The sequence below is a fragment of the Antechinus flavipes genome, chromosome 2, assembly GCF_016432865.1.
Source record: "Antechinus flavipes isolate AdamAnt ecotype Samford, QLD, Australia chromosome 2, AdamAnt_v2, whole genome shotgun sequence".
Taxonomy (NCBI): domain Eukaryota; kingdom Metazoa; phylum Chordata; class Mammalia; order Dasyuromorphia; family Dasyuridae; genus Antechinus; species Antechinus flavipes.
In genome coordinates, this window is record NC_067399.1 from 401,970,020 (window position 1) to 401,978,127 (window position 8,108).

The 8,108-nt window shown below is 36.1% G+C and overlaps 1 long non-coding RNA gene across 2 annotated transcripts in view; it reads right to left on the bottom strand.

Moving 5' to 3' along the window:
- The window catches only part of LOC127546645 (uncharacterized), a 74,139-nt gene extending 66,361 nt beyond the window's left edge, over positions 1–7,778 (bottom strand). For both annotated transcript variants that reach the window (XR_007950038.1, XR_007950037.1), the window contains exon 1: positions 7,700–7,778. This is a non-coding gene — a long non-coding RNA (uncharacterized LOC127546645). The remainder of the gene's footprint in view (positions 1–7,699) is intronic.
- Positions 7,779–8,108: the final 330 nt, after the last annotated feature.

An 8,108-nucleotide genomic window follows, 5' to 3' on the forward strand; every position in this document is an offset into this window, starting at 1 on the left:
AGAGCAAGTTCATCATAATTGATAGTCACATAATCTTGTTGCTGTATATAATGTTCTCTTCATTCTGCTCACTTCACTTAGCATCAGTTCATGTAAGTCTCTCCAGTGATTTTTCTTAAATCATCATGCTGATCATTTCTTATAGAACAATAATATTCCATAACATTCATATATCATAACTTTCAACCATTCTCCAACTGATGGGCATCCATTCAATTTCCAGTTCCTTGCCCCTACAAAAAAGGCTGTTACAAACATTTTTGCACATGTGGGTGCTTTTCCCTTTTTATCTCTTTGGGATACAGGTCCAGTAGAGACACTGCTGGATCAAAGGGTATGCACGGTTTGATAGTCCTTTGGAATAGTTCCAAATTATTCTTCAGAATGGTTAGATCAGCTCACAGTTCCACCAACAATATATTAGTGTCACAGTTTTCCCACATCTCCTCTAATATTTATCATGATCTTTTCCTGTCATCCTAGACAATCTGAGAGGTATGTAGTGGTATTTTAGAGTTGTCTTAATTTTAATTTCTCTAATCAATAGTGATTTAGAACATCTTTTCATATTATTAGAGATGGCTTTAATTTCTTTATCTGAGAATTATCTGTCCATATTCTTTGACTATTTATCAATTGGAGAATGGCTTATATTCTTATAAATTTGAGTCAATTTTCTATGTATTTTAGAAATGAGGCCTTTATCAGAATCCCTGGATGTAAATCCCCCTACTCCCCCCAGTTTTGTGGTTCCCTTCTAATCTTGGCTGCATTAAAACTCCATTCTTAATACCTTCAAATCATGTAACCTTCAGGCTATTATTCATTTCTTTCTGAGTTTTAGTTTTCTCTTCCATAAATGGGGGAAGGACATTTGAGGGTGGAGTAGGAGGTGGGAAGGGGTGGAGCATTAGGGGAATATTACTACTATCCAGCTATCCATAAGATGTGGAATTTGTTGCCACAGAGCATTATTTAAATACAAATCACCATTGTTATTTATAATTGTTTTTGCCTGTAAATGGGTACATATGCTAATAAATAGCAGATGTGGGACTGAAATCCATTCTGTTAGAGCCTGACTAAAAAGTGTAATAATGGAAAAGAACACTGATCTTGGAGTCCAAAATCCTGCAACTGGTAACATCTAGCTCTCTATCAATGAAATAACCCTCCCTAAGCCTATGTTTCATCATCTATAAAATGGAGATGGGGCAGGTTGATGTGCAATGGATAAAGTATCTACTCTGGAGTCAGGAGTGAGTGACCTCAGAGACTTACTAGTGTGTAACCCTGGACAAGTAACTTAATCCCATTTGCCTCAGTTTCCTTATCTGTAAAATGAGCTAAAAAAAGAAAACCATTTCAGTAGCTTTGACAAGAAATTTCTAAATGGGATCATGAAGAGATATAACTGAAAGAATTGAACAAAAGATATGAAAGGAAGTAATTATGTTACCTGCCCTGCAAACTTCATAGCTGGGTGATTTGAGGCAAGTAATTAGTCCTCTCTGAACATCAGTTTCCTCCCTTATAAAATAGATTAGGAATAATAGTGACTAAACAACTTCACAAGATGGTTGTAAGGAAAGTGCTTTGTAAAGTATAAATCACTTTTGAAATATGAGCTGTTTTTATTATAATCCATGATAATAATGATAACAATAATAAAATGTGAAAATACAGGTAGGTGGTTGGGTATAGAAAAAAAGTTAAAGCTTGTTCTCTTTATTTGATTAATAAATTTTTGTTGAATTGAATATGAATTGAATGAGTCTCATTGCTATTCATCAGATGTAAATGTAACAATTTGATTGTAATTCCTGTTAACTGGCTAATAACTATTTATGAACCCAGTATGCAGTGATTTCTCAGTTAATAAGGAACCTAGTTGAACTATGGTTTTATCTCAACCTTAATGGCTGGTGGGCTCAGTTATATCCATTAGTGGCAAAAGCAGGCACTAGATAAAGGTCATTATCTAAATTCTAGGGGATCATATTTTACGGGCCTTTGGAACAGCACTCATCAAACAGAATTGCAGTTGAACTTGAATGAGGTCTGACGAATATAATATGCTGAGAGTCCCTAAACAACTCTTCCCAATCATACTTGTGGCAAATTGGTCCTAGGCTTTCCTGATCACATTTAGAAGCCATGATGAGATGCTAAGTATAGAGAGATTGCATCTGTGGGCAGTTCTTAAGCCATATTGTCAGAATAGTTTCCATTTAGCCTCAGTGATGGCGTATACTTTCCAGTGGGCAAGGGTCAGGAAATTATGTAGGAACAGAGGGAATATGATTTGATGAAAAGTTTGCTGGACTTGGAATCTGAAAAGCTCTGTTCAACTCTTCTCTTTGGAAATTTGGATATGTATTTCATCACTTTGGGTAAAACACATGCATGATTTCTTTTCCCCTAGAGATCTAGTAATTCAAATACTGAGAAAGTGGATAAAAAACTGGCCTCCTAACTCACATGATGATAACTATGGAAGCTAATGTTCCAAGAAATATTGCTGTGTTCAGAGGGCACACACTCTCTCTCCATGGTGTGATCAGTACATCTGGAGATGGTACTTTAGTCCAAAATATGTAGGCTGGTAGGAAGAAGGTTTTGGAGATAGAATTTCTGCAAACTGCAAAGGATGCCATTTTTTCTCTCAACACAATTGCATTTTGCACACAACCAAACATGTGGTGGATTACTGAGGATAGATTCAAATTAGTCAGTTCGTAGACCAAGAACATACGCTCATAGATTTAGAAATGGAAGGAACTTCAGAGCCACACAGTCCTATTTCTTCATTTTATAGATGAGGACCCTAAAAACCATAGTGCTTTTTCCATTGCATGAACTTTGAGTTCATTTCAGCAATTCATTTCTATTCTATTTTATTCAGTAAGATTTTATTGATCATCCATCTACTCAGTTTTGTGCAAAGAATGTGTGTGTGTATGTGTGTGTGTGTGTGTGTGTGTGTGCGCGCGCTGTTTGGGATGATGGCAGTGGGGAAGTGCAATGATAAAGCTATCCAACATGTAGCAGAATGTACTAAATTATTGTTTGGAACTTAAAATGATCACCATGAATCCACAGGATACAGCCCTCATTTCTACAAAGGGATTGAGCCACCATTCCTCATTTAACAGGATTGCTCTAGCTCTGGGCCTTTGTACTCAATGTTTTTTATTTACCACTTGTACTATATATCCTTCTCTATTTACCACCTCCTGGCAACAAACTTCAATTTTTGTTCATCTCTTTCTTGCACCACTCCTATGTATTTGCCCCTTCCTCATATTTTTCTATTTACTCTTCTCTATGTTCTTTCATATTTATCTTCCATATTTTATCCTCCTGCAATTACTTTCTTATCATGTCATTCCTTATTTGCTTTTCTCTCTGTGATGAACTTCCACATTTCCTCCCTTAGGTGCCATTTTCCTATAATTGCCTCCATGCCATGTTGTCTTTCTATATTTACTCTCTTCTCTATGGTAAATTACTTTGCTTACTTCCCTTTCCTGTGCTATCTATCTATCTATCATCTATCTATCTATCTATCTATCTATCTATCTATCTATCTATCTATCTATCTATCTATCTATCATCTATCCATTATCTATCTATCTATCTATCTATCTATCTATCTATCTATCTGTCTGTGTCTGTCTGTCTTTATCTAAATAAATCTCATGACCTATGTCTTACACTTATGTCATTCCTGTTCACCTACCCCAGGCAGGGACAGAGTCATCCACCCCTGCTGTGAGCTCAGCAAATGGCCAATCACCAGGTGGAAGAGAGAGCACAGGTGGGCGGCTCCTGTCTGCAGAGGCAGTGACAGAGCTGGGAGACCTGCTAACTGCAGCACAGAGGGTGAGATTACCATGGTAACCAGAAAGCCGATTACTCCACCGCAGCAACCCTTCTTCAGTGCAACTGAACACCAGGGGACAAAGGAAATACATTCCCCCTCCCCCTTTACCTTTCCCATTTGATCCCCTCCCCCATGTGCTTTAGATTTTATGAAACTGCTTTCTGAGGGCATAGCTTGGCTATGTTGGTTGACCTTTAGAATTACATTATCTTTCAAGTTCTTTAAATGCTTAAAGGAGGGATTCGATGAACTACAAAGAAATCTTTGGGGAAGCAAAGAGAAAAGCAGAGGGTGAGTGCAGCGAAGGGACAAGCATGCTTTGAGACCACATTTCCATAGCAGAACACCCGAATGGCTTTCTATACCAGTCCCGCTCGGTGCCTCAGGGGCTATCTCTTGGTGTTAATTTTTAAAAAGCTTTCTCCAGTCATCAAAGCCTACCTCCCTCTACTTCTTCTCTCCCTCCACTCTTTAAACTTTCTATGTGACCTTGGAGTAAGTCAACAACTGTTTTTTGCTCCAATGTTAGGAGAAAAGAAAGTCTGTGGTTTTTTTCCTTGTTGGCCAGCAAGCCTATTCTCACTGAGCACTATGTGGTGTAGAGAAAGGACTACTGAATTTGGAGTTGGGGTCCAGGATTCTACCAGACTCTGGGAAATACTAATGGTAAATTGGTTGACAAGTACTGTATATAGATTCTTCATAAACACATATAAAGAGAAATGTGTAGATGCACATTCATACATACTAATAAACACACAAATATGCCACAAACATACAAATGCATGCTTGTGCTTTCTGTGTTTACCTTTTGCACATATACACTCAGAATTATGGCTTTCTTTGTCTTTCAGTAGTAATGATGCTTCTGTAACATATACCACTAGAAGAGCCTTGGATAATGTTGGATAAGTTATTTAGCACTCCAACCTCAGTCTCCTTCTTTCTAAAATGAGAATGGAGGGAAGGCTAGATGATCTCTGAATTGATTTACTTGGAATCATTTCATTTACTTAGAATTTTAAGATGTTAGAGATATAAGAAAAAACAGTATAGAATATCAGAAGTGAATGGATTTTTTTAAAGTCTAGATTTCTAAAATACAGCATTCAAATAGTGCTTTAGGGTTTTCAGGTATTTGCAAAGATTACTTAATTTTTGTCCTTGCTACAACAGGTGCTATTATTATCTCTATTTTACAGTTGAGAAAACTGAGGTTGATTGAAGCTTGCCCAGAGGCACATAGCTAGTATTTTAGGGGAGAGTTAAACTCAGTTTTTTTCTGACTCCAGATCCAGCATTCTATCCATTGCACCACTTAGCAGCATTTATACTTTATCGCATTACATATTTATTTTGCAAGGATAGATGAGATAGAGATAGAGAGATGAATAGATAGATGGGTAGATAGATTTAAACACATGTTCTCTGAAAAAAAGCATCTCTTGAGTACACTGACAGTTTGATTTTTCTTTTTGAATCCCCAGCATCTGGCAGAGCTCGTGGAACACCATAAGTGCTTAATAAATGCTTGTTTATTGAAATTGAAGTTATTTTCAAGCTGCTATATCCATTGTTCTTTCTTCAAGATCCCTTCCTTCTCTGACATTTTCCATTCTTTTCTCAGCTCCTTTATAACTCTAACTTTTTATATTCTAATGTTCAATTCTGAATTCTGACATTATGATAAGAGAGCTGGCCTCAGAGTCCTAGGATCACACCTGGGATCAGATTCTTTTCCCTGTCACATAGTGGTTGTCTGACTTTGGGCAAGCCAACCTCTTAATTTCCCCCCAGGAAACTCTCTATAAGTAAAAGTTACATAAGCATTGATAGAGTAAAAGCTCTACCCATGAGTTCTTTACATCAAGGAAATCATGGGTTTTGATGAAAAAAAAATTTCCATCAGCTTTGAAAGTCCATATCCTTCAACTTATTTCTTCTAGCTTTAATATTCTCTAATCCATTGATTCTAAGAAAATCAGTCTTTGTTATATAGCTGCTATGTGCTTAGCCTTGTACTCAATAAATAAAAGGCAAGAAGACATAGTCCCTCAGGGAGAACAAGACACTAAGTCAACTGATAGTTAATCTCAGTGGCTCAGACTGTATGTTTCTACCTAATTCAGCCTCCTCAGCATATCTGTGATACTTACATCTGTACCACCCATCTCAACATTTCTTAATAAATAGACTTTCTCTTATTGTTATAAATGTGGGCTCATGAAGATTTACCTTGCTTTACAAACTTGACTATATTCTCCTTGAGGGCAATAACTCCAGCATGGTATAAGGGAATGCTCCTAACCCTTGGAGTCAGAAGTCAAATCTAACCAACAAACTTTTAAGTGCTAATCTTGTATAAGTCACTTAGTAGCCTTTGAACAAAATCACTTTTATCTGAAGCTCAGCTATCTCATTTACAAAATCAAATTATTAATTATATCTTTTTATCATGATTGTTAAATATGAGCTAACATCAGTATAATTTTAAAAACTCTTTAAATATTAATGAATGAATACCATCAAAAGAATTTTTGAACAGGTTTCCTAGATAAGGCTTTTCATGAATCTATGCATTGAAGGATGAGTACAATTTTCAATCTATTACCTAGTCATCTGTCTCATGTTAATGCAATTTCTCTTTTCACTGCATGGATCAGCAGACAGACATTGAAAGGAGTTCACATTTTCATAAAGCTTTATGGCTTGTACTTTCTTTACAATAACTCTATTTCATAGATACCCATATTTAATACACATACACACACACACACACACATATATATATATACATACTTATATCTATACACACACACATATATAACATACTTATATCTATACATGCATATTTATATCATACATATATACATACTTATATCTATATGTACATATTTATATCATACATATATACAAACATATACACATGCTTATATATATATATACTTATATCTATATATACAAATATGCAAATAATATATGTATATATCCATATCTCTATCTGTGTGTGCATATATATATATACACTCACAAAGGTATTAAAAGTTAAAACTGCACTAAGATGTTTTGTATATATTTACTTCCACTCTTTGTTAAGAACACATACACACACACACACACACACACACACATTTACATAGATGTTATTGACTGTTAAAACTGAACTAAGACTTTTGGGACATTTTGTATATATCTATTTCCCTTCCTTGCTAAACATAAACGCACACATATGTACACACACATGCGATCACATGTGCTGTTAAATGTTAAAGATGATTTAAGACTTTTGGAACTTCCTATATATATTTTGCTGTGAATTTCTTTTACAGTTATAGGATTATTTGCTTCTCCTGTAATAGTCTTTTCTACCTACCACTGTTATAATGATTTTCCCACCTGATACCCCAGGGAGCAAGATCACTCTGGGCCCAGAGGATGGAGCTGACAGGTGGAGCTGAGGGGTATAGAAAGTGTGTCTCACAATTTTGTTGAGAACTGGCCTAGATGTATGAGGAGGGATTTTCTGAAGGATTAGAGACAAAGTATAATTGGGTTGGCATAGAATAGGGTAGATATCAAGTGCCTCTACCTGGGATGTGTAACCCAGATGGTCTCAGCACTTTGCAAATTAAATAAAGGCTGCAAATAGAACCACAGAAAAGAGGCATCAAGGTAGACAATCAAAGATGGCTGTCTTCAGTTTCTTATTCTTAGTATCAGATTTAAATCTGGGTAGAATTTAAAGACCATGTAATCTAAGTCAAACATTCTTCAGATGAAGAAACTGAGACCCAGGGACGTTAAGTAACTTACTCAATTGGGTGAACAATATGGAGTTGAACATGTAGTACTTGGTTACATAGGTAATACAAGAGTCAGAATTTGAATCCTCTAGTGTCTATGTTCTTTCCATTGCAATACACTATCCTTTCCATACAGCTATAACCCTGGTAATTCCCAGGTTCTGATGATGATGACGGATTCTTTTTCAGAATCACAGGGAAATGATTTCATAAAGGAATCTTAGAACATAGCAAGGAAGGACTTAGTAGTTACATTAGGTTTACAAGCATTTATTATGGGCTTACTATGTGCCAAGAATTGTACTAAGGCTGGAAATGTAAATTAAAGCTGAAAGACAGTCCCTACCCTCAATCCTGATGTGAGAAGTCAAAAATTAAATGGGAGATGAGAGGAGTTCGGGGAGTCAGAATTGAAGCCT